Source organism: Vicugna pacos, chromosome 7 (genome assembly GCF_048564905.1).
Source record: "Vicugna pacos chromosome 7, VicPac4, whole genome shotgun sequence".
Lineage (NCBI taxonomy): Eukaryota > Metazoa > Chordata > Mammalia > Artiodactyla > Camelidae > Vicugna > Vicugna pacos.
The window spans coordinates 77,506,920-77,524,833 of NC_132993.1; the positions used below are offsets into that span (position 1 = coordinate 77,506,920).

General features: G+C 39.5%; 1 long non-coding RNA gene and 1 pseudogene across 2 annotated transcripts in view; one reads left to right on the forward strand and one right to left on the reverse strand.

Annotated features, from left to right (window-relative positions):
• The window catches only part of LOC140697453 (uncharacterized), a 139,340-nt gene that overhangs the window by 15,868 nt on the left and 105,558 nt on the right, over positions 1-17,914 (reverse strand). The window lies entirely within an intron of this gene.
• On the forward strand, positions 12,658-13,074 carry LOC102535045 (BCL2/adenovirus E1B 19 kDa protein-interacting protein 3-like pseudogene; annotated as a pseudogene).

Genomic DNA, 17,914 nt, shown 5'->3' on the forward strand with positions numbered 1-17,914 from the left:
ATATTTAAATGTTTGGCTACTATGGCAACCCATGGGGACCCTCTTGCATGGACCTGGGTCTGGAGGCATGTGGTTTGAAGAGCAGACTATGACTTTGTGTGACTTCTTTCTGATGGATGTAGGCCTGTGTTAGGGCACTCAGCTTGACGAGGGGAAGGTGGGCTGGATTTCAGCCCTGACTCATTTCTTAGGGTAGGTGCTATTATGCAGTGTCCAGCCTTAACAACTGTATATAGCAGACCTAATGGAAGCAGTGAATTAAAACAAAAGTAATTGGGAGCTTTAAGGAAAATTTCCATTAAAGTATGTGGCATGTGGTATCAAGAAGAGTGCATGTCATTTAATGATGTCTTTTACACCTTCCAGTGTCTGTGAAACATCAAAAAAATAAAGTTTCCTTTGTTAATCCACTTATAAAATAATTGATACAGCTCTAAACAGGCCTTTTTTTAACATGTAACTGTGGTTGAAAATATATTTAGAGTCCTGAAGAGTGTTCACATTTCCATACTCTGTCTCACTACAAGAAGAAAGGCAGTTTCACTGATGCTGGAGAGGCTGGAATCCAGGAAAGAAAGAGATTAGAGAACCTGGGTTTGGCCTCCCCACTAAATAGTAGCTGAAATCAGTGAGTTTGACAAAACAGAATTATGCCGCACCCCACTCCCCACCCATCAGAGGAGAGGGCAGCAGGCAGGCTTGGAAAGGCCACACAGGTCTGACCTGCTCCCTCACTGCGCCCCACCGTGTGGCCAAGTCTAGAGGTCACATTTGCTTTTCTTTTTTGTCCATTTTTCCTTCCCTGAGGCTTGGCTTAAAGGATGTTCTTGATCAGAGGAAACTGATTCGAAGGCATCAATAATTTAGAAACATTGATTAGCTCTGCCCCCTAATGTGTGGGGGACCTGCGGCGAGAATCCAATGAAGACCCACAAACCATATGTCTACATATTTAGAAGTTATAAATCATAGCAACAAGCTGCTGAATGAAACACGTTCTGTTCTCCTACCTAGTAAATACACCTTCAAAAGGACGTAGAACACCAGGAAGGGAAGCTGTGGTGCAAGGAGAGCTAACTCCTGGCCCATGGCCCCTACTCCAGCTGTCCCCACGACCAGCCTTCCACCTGGGCTTCTTCCGGCCACTAGTGGACACAGCAGGTCACATAGCCAAGCTCCATCCACATCCCCATGAAACAGCTGCCCCGGCCACCGCTGAGGCTTAATGCCATCTCCAGTAGGATATGTCCCCTGGAGGTCAGAACAGGGAAGAAGCCAATGAAAAACCTGGGAGCCAGCTCAGTGCCATTTGGGCAGAAAACTCCAGGGGCCTGGTACCCAGATCATGGTCTAGAAGGGTGGTCTCAGGCTCCAGGCTGGCATATCCCCTTGAGCCCACTGATTCTCCATCACATTGGGAGGGACACGGCCAGAGCAGGGTCCTTAAACCACAGATCCCAAAGCAGGAGTCCTCTGGCCTAGATCTAAGGGCATTATTGTTACTGATTATTTAACTTTTATCCTAGCTACTTCACTTACGAATCTAATCTCAAAATGTGGTCCAGAAGAAGCCTATTAAAATTTAAATTCCAACATATAGAATAAACATGTCTACTGGGGGAAAAATGTGGGGGACAAATCAAGAGTTTGGGATTTACAGATACTACTATACATTTAAGAGATAAACAAGGTTCTACTGTATAGCACAGGGAACTATATTCACTAACTTGCAATAACCTATAATAAAAAAGTATATATATTATATATACATATAATATATATAATATATATATAACTAAAACATTATGCTGTTCACCAAAAAAATCACATTGTAAACCGACTGTACTTCAATAAAAAATAAATAAAATTGTGAATTCCTGAGCTTGAACCCTGATGTATGAATCAGATTATCTGGACCAAATTTCCAGGTATCTACATTTTAAAACAATCTTCCCAAATGACTCTTACTCATGCTAAGTTGACAACTGCTAGCAAACAGCTAGGCCCTGCCTTTCACATGGAATCCATCAACTCTATTCCCAAAAAGCTGGGCCCCTAAATGAACTGATGAACTGTCCTCTATTCTAGAGATGTTCCCATCTAGATAACCCTGTTGGTCTTTCAGAAGCTAAGGCCAGACTCTTCAGCACAGTGTTAGATAAACACTACTCAACAATGTCCTCCCCAGTTCCAAGAACACCATGACTTAATTCCTGGCAAGTTGCAATGTAATTGAGTAGGTTGCAGTTTCCTTCGAGCCAGCTTCCTGGGAACAGCACAATCTCTGGATGAGGATCCTGGTAACATGCATGGTGTTCCGATGGGAGTGGGGCAAATTTTTAATTATCATGAACCTCTGTATTTTTCATTCCCGTCATCCTTTCCTTTCACCCACCATGCAGCAGTCAGTGGGCACTTTCTGCATACATTATCTCAGGGCAGAAGCATCCAGGCAGAACCGAAGCCCTGGGTTATGAGCTCCCAGGGAGACTTTGGTCAATCTACAGAAGAGACCGTGGTCCTCAGGGCATGGCTTTCCATTGTAAGTGGCAGGTGTTTGAGAGAAGAAAAGAGGGTTTCACCTTTTTAAAAATGTTTAAATACCAGAGGCTTAACTTAAAATATCAAGATCTCAAAGCCCATGGATTCAGAGCACCTTCTACCAGGAACCATTGACGGGAGAAGAATGTAAATGCTAACTAAGGTAGGTAAAAATGTAATGAATTGGGGGGAGGGGAATTCACAGCGGTTATGACTAGGATTCAGACACTGGTAAGTCCCTAAGAAAGTCCCCAGCTGTCCAGCCCCAACACTAATTTCTGAAGAGGATGAGTTAGATATCCAGATAGAAACCCCAGATGGGTCCAGGGAAGGCTCTAAAGGAAAAGGCTCAGAGCCTGACTTCCTCGGACAAGCAAGCTTCCTGCTTGGCTGTTTGCCTCAGCCTTGCTCATCCATCACTCAGGGGCCATGTCAGACACAGGGCTTCTCTCTGAAGCCAAGCAGACAGGCCTCAGAGAACCCCACACCCCCCAGCAGGGCCCAAGTAATGGAACTAAAGGGAGAGTAAAGGGCACTTGGACCGGAAGAGGTCCCTGACTGATAGAGGAGAACTGAGCGTATATGAACGTGACAACTGAAGGCCACAAAAGAGCCAGAGACATCACTGTCCATGCAGCAAGCAGAGACGAGCCACCCCAGACCGAGTGAGACAGGTCATACTCAGCAGAGGCCAGTGGGGACAGAAAATACCTTGGCCCAGAAGTACTTCATCCTACCCAACCTCTCCTGGACAAAGAGAACAAGGGTGGAGGGAATCTGCGTTTCTAACTTGCAGCAACTGGGTCACCTGAAGTTTCCATCATAAAGCACTGGCAGAGGTTAGAACTAGAAAGTAAAGTGCAATTTCATTATAGAGAAATAAGATGACGTGTTCACACACCTTGCGTTCCATAGTCTGACACTGTAATCCAGATAAAACATCAAACCTGCCACATAAGCCACAGATCCCTTGGACCCGGTCTGTTCCATGTGTGGCTATTTCCCGACGAGTGCATGTCAGTTTTCACCAGCTTCCTTTTGAGAGGACTATTTCTTGACACTCAGAGTCCTGAATTCAGATTCTGGGGCTCTAACCCATGTGAAGCCCTATTTGAGATCTGTCATGCCTTATATATCCTGACACTGTCCTCAAATATCTTGCAAGTAGGTGTCACTGCCATGTCAGGTCTGAGATTTGATTTTACAGGTAAACTAATAAGTTAATCTGTTACCTTTTCATGGATGTGGCAGTTGACACAAGAGGCTCCTGGGTCAAAGACAAAGGGCATTATTACTCACAGCACAGTAAGAAGCGTGAGTATCACTACGTTTGTATCACTATGTTTGCCTTGGTTCTCGTTGCCCTGAAGACCTCCCTGGGGGCAACATGGTGGGGCCCAGATGGATGATATGCAGGGAGTTTGTGTCACAACTGAGTTTTATGTATTTCTATAGCAAACAGTAAGCAGGACTTTCTAATGGGGGCTTTTTAGCTGATCTCTCAAGATTACCAGCTGCAGAAACAACCCTGAGAAATGGCCCAGGTAAAAAAGTGGCCAGGGCCTTGCAGACTTGGCGTTCCTGGCATGACGTGCAGGAACAGAAGAGGCCCAAAGAAGATTCTCTTTCCCAACACACAGGAAAGGAAACATAGTGACCCAGGCTCCACCATGGTATTAGGGACAGAGTGTCAAATTAGGAGCCCAAAGGGTCTAGACTATCCTACGCTGCCATTTAGTGGCCATATGATGTGGTCAGAACCTACTTCTGAGTCATGGTGTTCTCATCTCTAAAACGAGAGTAATCATACACTTCTTGCCCAACAGAAAGCTTTGTTATTAAGACCAAATGAAAAAAAAAAATTTAAACAATAAATTAATTTAAAAATCAAAAATTTACAGCTCAAAGTGGCAAAGAAAGAATTTAAGAGTTTTCTAAAATAAATGCTCTGAGTAAAGAGGTTTAGAGTACAGAAGAGGATTGTTTAAAGTTTAGTCAAGTTGAGGAAAATGTTAAGGTCATCTCAGTTAATGGCCATGAACCACTTGTGACAACACAACTAGAGTCTGTGGAATTCATACCAATTTGTATGAAAATAAAAAAGACAATTATGAATAGGATATTTAAGTTCTCATTAGTTCTACTACCTTGTCCTTATTAAGTACATTTTGTTTTCTTTCAAACTCAGAGAATTTGAAATGAAACCTTCTAATACAATAAAAGTGTCTTCACTAATTTCGAATTGACTGTATTTCACATTGTGAACAATTTAAATCATAAAGGACAAAGGATGGTGTTTCATGTTGAAACTTATTCTACAGTATGATTGAATTAATTTAAAAATGTATCTAATGAAAAAAATGAGCTACTCTGTGTGAAATCATCTTATAAACTATAAACGCTATACATATTAAGGAATTGTTACAACAATCACAAGTCCATCACCACCTTCTTTAAAAATAACTCAAATGACATCTCCTTCTAAGTTTTGTGCAGAGAAATATGGGAGCGAAGTAAAAAAACTCAAAGCACATTATCATTGCCTTCATGCTTAAGATTATATTAACATCTAGTTTTCTTCTGTGCTGTAAACTCTTTGAGGGATCTTTTTTTCAGGTTCATCTTTGCATCCCTGCCACCTTGCACAGTTCCAGGCACATAGTGATCATGGAGTCTTGGTCTCCAACGTAACTAAACCCCTCAGAAGAAAGAAACAACTTCAACATAAATCTGCTTTGCAAAAGTTCATGAATAATGGATAAGGTGATGTCTCCAAGATGCTGGCCACGAATTCAGAATTTGGAAAACTGTGTACAGTTTCATTCTTTTTTGTTAGTATTCCTCCAGCTCTACTTTTCTGTCACAAGAGCTCATTTAAACAGCACATCCATGTCCGCCCTTTCTCTATGCTCTAAACTCTTCGGTCTACTTTTTCCTCACAAAGTCCATCATCATCAACTGATAAAATTGTAAAGCTTTGACACATTAAATCCTTATTCTTCAAACTTGTTTCTCTCATACTTCCTAAAAGAATTTTGAAAAGCTATGTATCTCCTACATTTTCAAGTAGACACCTAAAATTTTTCCTCACAAATCTGAATAGCTTTAAAATATGTACTTTCTATCATATTATAAATATTGATTTTTTTAAATCAGTTTTTATACCCAATTTAATACCCATTCTCATTCACTTCAAAATTCACAGACAAGCTCTTTTTTGACAACTGGAATTTTATTTGTGGGGTTATTTGTTTTTGGGGGAGAGGTAATTAGGTTTATTTATTTGGTGAATTGTTTTAATGGAAATACTGGGGATTGAACCCAGTGCAGGCTAAGCAAGTGCTCTACCACTGAGCTATACCCTCCCCAACAACTGGAAATTTTATACCAATCCTTTCTCTCCTTTATCTGATATTTTCGCAAAACAATCTTAGTTATGTAATATATGTTCATATTTGAAAGATTTTATCTAATCACCCTATTAAATACTTTACAATAACAGAAATAATTGTCTATAGGTTGAAATTTAAACATTGTAAACATTATGTATGACCATAAAGGTCTAAGTATTTTTAAAGTCTTCTGTATTGAGCTATGTTTATAATGATTTTTAGCACACAATTGACCAAAGCAATATAAATGTATAGCATAGTTTGAGAAATAATTATAAGACATGCCAAGTAAGGTTTTATTGCAAAACTAATCTAAATGAATAGATAGATCTTTTTAATAAGTTCTTGCATTTTTGGCTGTTACTTACTGATAGACTGACACAGGCTTCAGCAACAATTCTATTCTTATTTTCATTTTATAGACATAAACCCTGAGAAAACTTGTTCAATTAAATAAATAATTAGAATGTTACGCATTTTCTTATGGAGATGCCACTCTTGCTATTTGAATGCCTTCTTAATCATAAGTCAAAAGGAGCATCATGGTCTATTGCCAAAAAATATTCTAATTATCTACCTATTGACAACTTGGTTAGGTCCTCCTTTTACTTTATTGAAAGCAAAGAATTGAAAACCACTTAATTAACCAAAAAAAAAAATTTTTTTTTCTTTACCCAGTCACTCAAGTTCTTCACTTTCTTAGTTTCTAGGAAATATGACCCAAAAGAAGTTTAACACAGACTTATTACATGCTATTGATTATACTGTTCAACTTTTTCTAAGAGGCATCTTGCTTACAGTGCTAAAATAAATAAAACTGGGGTTAAAAATAAAATTGTAAGTTGTGCATTTTAGGGATTTTTCTCTTTGACTATAAACAAAGATATATTATTTCATTTTTTTAAGATATCTCAAAATTCATAGTAAAGATATGACAGAAAGACAAGACACCAACAATAGAGGATATTTATTTGTAGATAAGTGATTTCTTCCCAAAGTTACTTGAAGTCAACTCTGTTTATGTCATTATACATTTCACAGAATCGGAACCAGTACATTAATATCTGAAAGGAAGAAATGAATACTAATTAAATCAAGCTGAATTTCTAAATGTATAACATATTTTGCTTAGGTCATTTTACATTAGATTTGCACTTGGGGAAAATTTCAATTTGCTTTTGAACCTAAATAGATGTTCTGCTTTTAAGAGTGTAGTTTAAATATTTTATGTAAATTGACTTCCAGAAAAAGAACTCAGTTACAAATAATTACAGACTTACAAAAAAGTACATTAAGGATTGCTGAGTACAATATTTAGAGTCTAATCTGCAACATATTCCTGTTAAGTTACTTAAATCTAATATTTTGGGCTGAATTGTCCCCTCAACATTCATATGTTGAAGCCCTAGCCCCTCAATGTGACTGTGTTTGGAAATAGGGCCTGTGAGGAGGTGATAAATGTTAAATGAGGTCCTAAGGGTAGGTCCCTACTCCAGTAGGGCTGGTGCCCACATTCAAATAGGAAGAGACACCAGAGCTCTCTCTCTCCTGTGTGAGGGCACAGGAACAAGGTGGCTGCCTACAAACCAGGGAGAGGGCCCTCATTAGAACCCTACTGGGCTGGTACCCTTGTCTCAGACTTCTACCTCCAAAACTGTGAGAAAATTAATTTCCACTATTGAAGCCCCCAAACTCAATCTATGGTATTTTGTTATGGCAGCCCAAGCTGACTGAGACACCGAACAAGAACATGTAGAATTTAATAAATGAGCAGAAAAGGGGTTGATAAGTGACAGTGAGCAGGAGACTTGTACCTTCATTAAAAACAAGTATTTTTTTATAGTTTGCTAACTTTTAGCAGAAGTTAATGAAAAGGTTTCTTCTATGAATTTGAATAAATATTCAAGAGAATATAAAACACCAACTTACCCCTAATATGTTTCTTATTAGAAAATATAATGTTGATATGCTGGAAGAAATTGTGGTCTTTTTGCCTTGAAATCATGCAAATTATACCAGTGAGACTAGACTAAAATAAAGATAAATGAGCGTATTTCACTGAGCTCATCCTCATTACTGAGATGGTGAAACTGCAGGGAAAGGGTCGTTCAGAGCCGACTGGCAGTTCCCAGCATGCTTCTTACATATCTTGAATATTTCAAGATAGCTAGCTAGCTAAGTACAAAAGCCTATCATGAGTTTGTCACCTGGGCAAGTAACCTGCTGCCATCTTCAATATTTCCAAGAAATGTTCTTTTTACTCTGTTCTCCAGGGTTTCTTTCCTCAGGAACAATACTTTCGTTGCCAGTAGTCAAGCCAAAAAAGAAAAAAAAAAAAAGAGCCATCACCTCCCTCTCTGCCTAATTCCACTGTATACTTGAAATCAAAACATCCAAATATACATCAGCATGCCTGTTTAAGGCATTGTCTCAGTCAGTTCAGGCTGCTGTAACAAATTACCATAGTCTGAATGGCTTAAGCAAGAAACATTTACTTCTCACAGTTCTGGAGCCCAGAAAGTCCAAGATCAGGGGGCCAGAAGATCTGGTGTCTGATGAGGGCCCACTTCCCGATTTGTAGATGGCCGTCTTCCCATTGTATCCCCATATGACAGACAGCAGAGAGGGACAGCATGCTCCCTGTCTCTTCTTATAAAGGCACTGATTCCATCCACGGGGGCTCTCCCTCAGGACCTGATTAGCCTGCAAAAGCCCCACCTTCAAATACCATCACACTGAGGGTGAAGATTTCAACATAGGAATTTTATGGGGACATAAATACTCACTCCATAACAGTTATGCTTTGCCCTTAACAGAGACAAGGATAAGACAGGGAAAGGCATGATGCCCTATTACCTTTGGTTCATGGTGCCATTTTATTCTTGGGAATGTTATCAGGTTTTATTTAATTTTTTTAAATTTATTTATTTATTTATTTATTTATTTATTTATTTATTTATTTATTTACGGAGATACTGGGGATCAGACCCAGGACCTCATGCATGCCAAGCATGAGCTCTACATGGTGCCATTTTGATTAAAGGGGGTTCTCAAATATCTGTAGTTTGGGTTGCCTCTGCTCAGTGTCCCAGAGTTTTCTATACCCAAGACAACATATCATAGTATGATTTGGGTTGGATGAGACCTCTCTTGTAAGGCAGAAGGAGGGAGATTGCAAAAGGGAAGACAGAAAAGGAGAAGCAGCCTAATGCAGGTGCATTTGTAAGTAGATGAATACAAAAAGAATGTATATATCTCTAGAAATGTAGAATCTGGAAACAGATTCTCTTAAAATTATCCAAATCTGTATACTTCCTGGAATGTCTTTATGTACCACCAAAGCTATGCAAACCCCAATTCAAATGTAATATTCCTACTATTGCTAATAATTTTCACTGTAATGTACTAAGAGCCTACTTTAAACTAAGTATTGTATTAGATTCTCCAAATACATCAGCTCATTTACATTGTGTTTCTCATGTGATAGCCATTATTAACCCCATTTTATAGATGAAGAAACTGGGACTCAGAGAAGATAAGAAGTTTGCCCAGAATCTCACAGCCAGTTAGTGCCAAAGCCAATTCAGTCCTCGCTCCACTGACTCCAGAGCCTGTGCTTTGTGATAACCTTATATCGCCTTGTTTATGTGTTCCTTATCGAGCAGCAGCTTAATATGTATCCCTCTGAGATAACTGGTACTCCCAAAAGAATGATTCTCTAATGGTGAATTTTCAGAATTAAGTGGCAGAGCTTTGAGAGAGATTTTTATCGAAACAGTCTTCCCAGTGCTTTCTCAAATCATTAAATATACATATATATATTTCTCTTCTCTTGATACATATATTACTCTATTTTAATGAGGTTGCAATGGGGAAATCAAATATGAATACCAAATAAGCATTCAAATTAAGAAAACTTGAAATTATTTCAAGGTCTTTATTTTGCCCATTAGTAGCAATTCTCTCCTCATGTTTTATACTTAATTAGGGGGCTTTGCGGTCACTGGATTTTTTTCCCTCAAAATATCCCCCAAAAGGATTAATTCTTTAACTCTCAATTTTTTTACCTAAACCTGTGAAAGTATCTAAAAATCCCTTTACTGATTAACTACATAGTTAAAAATTGAAGGTAATGATGACCATTACAGCAAACCCTAAAGAATACTGTTTTCTGGAAAAAAAAAAAAGAAAAGAAAAATTTATGGTACTTAAAAAAAATTAGACCCCTGTTCAACCTATTCCACATGTGTACACACACAATATTCAGTATAACTGTGAGTAAAGTGAATCTACATCTGTATTTCAAAACGGAGCCTGAACTCCATTGAGCTAATTATTCTTTAAGACAAATTCAAGCTTGTTTTCTTGAGGAGAGTTGGACCCATGTGTTTTCAGGCACATAAACATCTGAGAAGTAGCAAGGCACAGGGTGAAGAAGTCAGGTCAGTTCCTATATTACAGATTTAGGAGAGGAGACTAAGCTTAACGCTGTAGACTGGAAACACCATGGAGCAGTTACTGAGACAAAAGAGCACCTCTCGTAAAGCGAGCTGTGCTGCACCACTGGACCCTGCTAAATAAGGTGGAGAGAGGAACCAAAAAAAAAATCTAAGGAATTGAGATCGAGCGAGTTCTTAAAGGTATAGTCCATAAAAATGAACAAAGAGATATATGTATTCTGGCCACAGTGAAACAATAACAATGTCACATATTCATGTTCTGCTTAAAGAAATTTCCTGCAAATATATTCTTCATAACAGCCCCTGGAGTGTGTGGAGCAGATACTATTTTTATTATGTGGCAGAAAAGGAAACCCAGGCACTGAGAGACTGGGGGAACTGCCCAGTGTCTCTCAGCTGCTTCCTGGCCCAGTAATGACCAGATAGACCCCAGTCTGAGGGGGTCCCACCTCTTTGTAGTAATCTGAGGCATGCTCCACTTCCTCTGTCCCCTCCTCTAATGCCTCATATTTGTAATAGCTTCTTCTGTCACTTCCAGTTAACCCCTTCTCCATCTACTCAAACCCCCAGGTCTTCATCTCCCTCATTCTTCACTTTCAGCAAACACAGAGACCATGATTAAGATCCATACCCCAACATTCTGTGAGTGATACCAAGGCCAGAGCGCAGAAGTCCCGACTGCAAGAAGTTGAGAATTTCATGTCCCCCACATCGAGCTATGACTATGAACTCTACCAATGTCCCTTTTCTCTACTGCTGGACAAGTACACTTGCACAGATCTAGGGACCATTTTCTAGTAGCAGATAATCTAAAACAATGACTCTGCTTTGTAAAATCTCAAAAAGAACAAGAAAAACTGCATTTGAGGGTATCTATATGGTCCTAAATGGACTTTGGTTTTCATTGAATGGATTTACATGCCTTGTCATTTTGATCCTACGTAAATCTTGCCATTTCTGGATGAAGACAGTTTTTGAAGCATACGTGACTAGACAAAAATCGAGCAGACATTAAAGTTAAAAATTTCAAGTAAGTTATGTTAACCTCGCTACTTCTTTGTATATACAGAATTTTTTCTCGTGAACCCTCTATACAGTCATGTCTCTTTTATAACTGCCCAATTTTTAAACCAGTGTCAGGTTTTAATAATAATCATAGGTGGTATTTCTTCAAGTACTGATCTAAGTGCTCTGTATTATTCCATTAAGCTCCCACAACAACCCTAGAAAGCAAGTACTCTTCCTTAGTCTTATTTTGCAGATGCAGCAACTAGGACACAAGAGAGGTTATGAGACTTCCCCAGGGCTTTCCAGGCAGCAACCAAGCAGTCAGGCTCCAGAGCCCACTTCTCAGTCGTCACGCTAACCTGTCTGTGATGGTGCGCGCTTATAAACTGTATCTTACTAGTTTCATCACTATATCCCAGCTGCTTGTGTCAGCCTACCAGCCTACTGCATCTGCAACTTCTTTGACTTTAAAAGTTGAACAAATTAACTTACAATGGATTTTGGACAAACTGTAAAATAATAAAACTGTTAGAAAATAAACGGGACATCTTCAGGATTGGGTTGAAGCATTTTCAGACTTGACACCAAAAGTATGATCCCTTAAAGAAAATTTTGATAAATTGGACTTCACCAAAATGAAAATTTTTTGCTCTGCAGAAGACCCTGTGAGGAGGATACAAAGACAGATTATAGACTAGGAGAAAATATTTGTAAATCATATATCCAATAAAGGACTTGTACCTAGACTATATAAAGAACTCTCAAAACTCAACAGTAAGAAACAAATAATCCAATGAGAAAATGCATACGAACATACATTTCACTAAGAGGAGATACAGAGGGCAAATCTGCACGTGAAAAGACGTTCAGCACTCCTAGCCATTAGGGCAATGCAAATTAAAAACCTCCCCGAGGTATTACGACACACGTATCAGAATTACTAAAATTAAAACTAGTGAGGGGTGACTCGGCTTGCTGTGTTGTTGCCCAAAGACTGGAGGCAGTCGTGCTCCAGCCGCAGCTCTTCCAGCCGCCAGACAGTGTTGTCTCATTTAATGGCACAGCCACCGCCCCCGTCACACAACAACAAACAACAACCACTTTGAGGAAGATGAACAGCCTCTGCTCCTGCCAGCCGGCCCCAACAGTACCTGGGTGGGGCTCCCCGTGAACAGCAGCAACGTCAATGATAATGGCACTGCGAAAACGGGGGGCTAGGACACATACCCTCCTCATCCTCTATCCACGATGGAGACATGGAGGAGATTCTTTTGGATGCACAACATGAGTCTGGACAGAGTAGTTCAAGAGGCAGCTCTCACTGTGACAGCCCTTCGCCACAAGAAGGTGGGCAGATCATGTTTGATGTGGAAATGTGCACCAGCAGGGACCACAGCTCTCAGTCAGAAGAAGTTGCAGAAGGAGAGAAAGAGGTAGGTGCTTTGAAGAAAAGTGTAGACTGGGTATCCCATGGGTCCAGTAGACCTGAAAACACTCCACCCAAGGAGTTCCATATCAGGCACCCTAAACTTTCTGTCTTTCTAAGCACGAGGAAAAGTGGAGCCATGATGAAAGGGGGTATTTTCTCTGCAGAGTTTCATAAGGTGTTCATTCCATCCCTCTTCCTCGCTCATGTGTTGGCTCTGGGGCTAGGCATCTACACTGGAAAATGACTGCGCACACCTTCTGCCAACACCTACTGAGGGAAAGAAGAGCCCTGGGAAAGCGTGTGACTTGTGAAGTAGCGTACTGTCGCAGTAGTTTATTTGAATTTGAGACCATTGTAAGCATGACCCAATCTACCACCCTATTTTCACATATCCAAGTTCCAGTAACTCTCAAATCCAGTATTCAAACTCTTTTGAGGCATTTTACTAATAACCTCATTCCCCTTTTGGCCTGTAAAACACTTTAGAATTTCCTAACAGAGTTTACTGTTGTTTAGAAATTTGCAAGGGCTTCTTTTCCACAAATGCCACCAGCAGATTGTAATTTTGTCAACAATGCTGTTGTCTCCTTTTAGTACCAGCAGACTTAGACCTGCATCATTCATGGGATAAATTTAACTCTTGCAGGATAACTCCCATCTCTCTCTTAAAATGAGATCAGGTTAGCAAAGGATATAAAAGCTATGTTGCTTTGTTTCAAGATAAAGGCAAGCTTCCCTAAGCTTGAATTCATAGTTATTCAAAACAAAAGAAAACAAAAACAAACAGAAAAAAACAAGACACAAGAATAAAAATATTCTGAGCAATAAAAAATTATTTTAAACCAGAAAAAAAAACTAGTGAGAACACCAAATGCTAGCAAGGATGCAGAGAAACTGAATCACTCATATATTGCTGATGGGAATATAAAATGGTACAGCTACTTTGCATAATAATTTGCCAAAATGTTATGAAATTAAACACATAATTATCACATAACCTAGCAAATGCACTCTTGGGCATGTATCCCAAAAAAAAGAAAACTGAAGTTCAAACAAAAAACCTGTATAAAAATGTTTGTAACAGCTTTATTCATAATAGCCAAAAACTGGAAGCAACCTAACATCCTTCAGCAGGTGAATGGTTAAACAAACTGTGGCATATTCACACAATGGAATCCTACTCAGCAATAAAAAGGAACAAACTATTGCTATACACAAGAACTTGGGTGGATCTCAAGGGAATTATGCTGAGTGGAAAAAGCCAATCTCAAACGATTACATGCTGTATAATTCCGTTTATGCAACATTTTTGAAATAACACAAATTCCAGAGATGGAGAACAGAGAAGTAGCTGTCAAGTAGTATCTTGATTATGGTGATGTTACATCAATTTACATACGTAATAAAGTTGCACTGAGCTATACATACACACAGAGCCACACACACACACACACACACACACACACACACACACACACATTTGAGTACATATAGCAATGGTGAAATCTAAATAAGCTCTGTGGATTGTCCCAATGCCAATTTTCTGGTTTTGATACCATACTACAGTTATGCAAGGTGTTGCCATTGGGGAAATAAAGTAAAGCATACATACAGATTCCCTGCATGTTCTTTTTTATAACTTCCTGTGAGTCTACAATCACATCAAAATAAGTAACTTTCTAAAGTTGGACAGTCAGAACAAAGACTATAACCCTGTAGCACTCCACTAGAGACCTCATTTCAGTTAGAAAAGTGCCATAATCAACACCACTTGAATAAAGTTATTTCTAGCAGCTGCAAATTAAACAGTCCTCTATTTTCTGTTTGAAACTTAAATGACAGAAATAAAATTCTAACTTCTTCTGAAAGTCATGGAATTCTGTATCAGAAATGGACCTCATCAAAGAGAGGATACAGAGCCTCGGAGGCGTTAGTGCAACGAGCCAAGAGTCAGCCGAAAGGAGAAAAGTGGACTTTTCCACTCCCAGACGATGCCCCTCCACTCTGCCAGGTTTGCTAAATACTGTCTTAGAAAAATTTCTTGGCCTCACATATTAAGGGAGCTGCTGGAGGGAGAGGGCTCATCCCCTGACGGGCTATCTCAGATCCTCCATAGCTCTCTTGTGTTCCGGAGGACCTGGAAGGGCTCCTTGAAGAGAACAACATCTGAGCTTACTTCTCCTCCTCCTTGTTTTTTTTTAATGCTTGTCAGGGTCTGGGTGTCAAGAAGTCAACATTTACAAAGTCCCCAGTGCCTGAAGGAGGGGCTCAAAGGGAAGCCCACCAGCTCCTCCTGCTCTAGGTAAGATCAGGGAAGCCCTCCCTCCATTCTCTTCCACATCCCTTTGGCAGGAATGAAGAGGGGAGAGTTCGTGCTTCTGTCAAGAGCCCAGCCCACCAACTCCCCAGCTCTTACATTCCACCCCGCCATCTTCCTCGAGACCCCCAGAATCAACCCCAGAATGCTTTTAACCCTGCTTATGTCACCACAAGAAGCCTAGTGCACCCAGGTCAGCCCTTGTCCCCCGTGAGACTCTAAGAGCAGTGAGGCAACCATCTCCCCGCCACCCACACCCACACTCACATACACAACGCCGACTGCCCATCTTGCCTTATTTTTTTTAACTTAGCATTTATGATCATCTGATAAACCACATGCTTTATTTGCCTTCCTGCCCTCCTCTCCTGGAATAAAAGCTCAGTAAGGAGGGGATTTTTGTGTTTTACTCACTGTTCTATCTGTGGGGCTGCCACTTTCTACCAGCTCCAAAAATATCTGTAGAAGAAAAACATCCCCAGGACATTTTTTAATGAATATATTGGAATTTATTTATTTTTTATTGAAGTATAGTTGATTTCAGTGTTAGTTTCAGATGTGCAGAAAAGTGATTCAGTTATATGTATACCTACACATATATATTTTCTTTTCAGATTCTTTTCTGTTACTATAAGAAATTGAATATAGTTCCCTGTGCTACACACTAGGTCCTTGTTGTTTATCTACTTTATATATCATAGTGGGACCATTTTTTAACATCTGAAAATAGACAATTCAAGGCCCAAAGGAAGTCTGAGAAGTTTGAGAGGAAAGCAGAGATGGTTTGTGGCAACCAGAGAACTTGGCAAGAAGAGGGCTTCAGCCCTAAGAGTTTCCAGAAACAGCACTTTGCACAGAAAAGAACTGTTAACAGAGGGATGTTCAGGCTGCCTACAGGGCCAGACGTAAGTAAATGGTGTAGCTTTTGAAACAGGGAATAGAAATAACTTGACACCTACTATGTGCCAAGCACTGTGTCATTAAGTTATCACGAGAATCGTACAAAGTAGTCTTGCTGTCCCCATGTACAGATGAAGAAACTGAGGCAGAGAGGAGCTGGAGGTCCACAACAGGGAAGTGGTGGAGCCAGTTTTCAAATCTAAGTCTCTCAGGGTCCCTAATCCGTACCCTTTACTCTCCCTGAGCCTGCCTGTCCTCTTCACTGCAGGCATCAAGATCCCAAGATCACCTGGTCCCAATCCTGCAGCGCCTCCTCCTCCAAGCCCCATATAACCTACAGGATCTCCTGGGTCCTGGCGTGTGATCATGGATGCCAGCAGGCTGAGACCCTGGGTGTCATCTTCCTCTGTCTCTTTTCTTTTCCCAGCTTTATGGAGATGTAACTGATAAAGAAAATCATCTATACGTAAAGTGTACAACATGATGATTTGATATATGCATACATTATAAAATATTTACACAATCAAGTTAATTAACACAACCATCACCTCACATAGTTACTCCTTGTGTGCTTGTGTGTGTGTGTGGTGAGGACACTTAAGATCTACTCTCTTACCAAACTTCCAGTATATATCAGAGTTAGTAACTCCAGTCACTATGCTGTACATTTTCCTCAGAGTTTATTCATCTTATAACTGAAAGTTTATACTCTTTGACCCATATCTCTCCATTTCCCCCACCTTCAACTCCTGGCAACCACCATTCTACTCTCTGTTTCTATGAATTTCATTTTATTTTTTAGATCCCATACATAAGTGATTCCACGCAGAATTTGTCTCTCCGTCTGGCTTATTTCACTTCCCATCTTGCCTTCCAAGTTCATCCATGTTGTTATCGTAAATAGCAGGTTTTCTTTTTATGGCTGAGTAGTATTTGACTGTATATATCTACGTCATAAAAAAGAATAGAACCCACTAGAAAGTACTTTAAATGATTAAATGATTAATTAAAGAAAATCTATTTTTAATCTTTTGAGGACTCTCCATATTGTTTTCCATTATGGCTGCACCAACAGTGCAGGAGGGTTCCCTTTTCTCCACACCCTCAAAAGACTAAAAATAGACTTACCTTATGATCCAGGAATCCCACTCCTGGGCATATATCTGGAAGGAACCTTAATTCAAAAAGATATATGCACCCCAATGTTCATAGCAGCACTATTTACAATAGCCAAGACATGGAAACAACCTAAATGTCCATCAACAGATGACTGGATAAAGAAGTTGTGGTATATATATATATATATGTATATATGTATATATATACACAATGGAATACTACTCAGCCATAAAAATTAATTAAACAAAATAATTAAATAAAAAATAAAATAATTTGCAGCAACATGGACAGACCTGGAGATTGTCATTCTAAGTGAAGTAAGCCAGAAAGAGAAAGAAAAATACTATATGATATCACTTACGTGTGGAATCTAAAAAACAAAGACACAAATGAACTTATCTATGAAATAGAAACAGACTCACAAACATAGAAACAAACTTATGGTTACCAGGGCGGGAAGAGGGTGGGAAGGGATTAATTGGGAGTTCGAGATTTGCAAATACTAACTAATATACATAAAATAGATAAACAACAAGTTTACACTGTATAGCACAGGGGACTATAGTCAATATCTTGTATTAACTTATGGTGAAAAGAATATGAAAACAAATATATGTATGTTCATTGACGACTGAAGCATTATGTTGTATGCCAGAAATTGACACAAGATTGTAAACTGACTATACTTCAATAAAATGAGTGTGTGAGTGTGTGTGTGTGTATACACACAAAAAAGGAAAAGTACGGT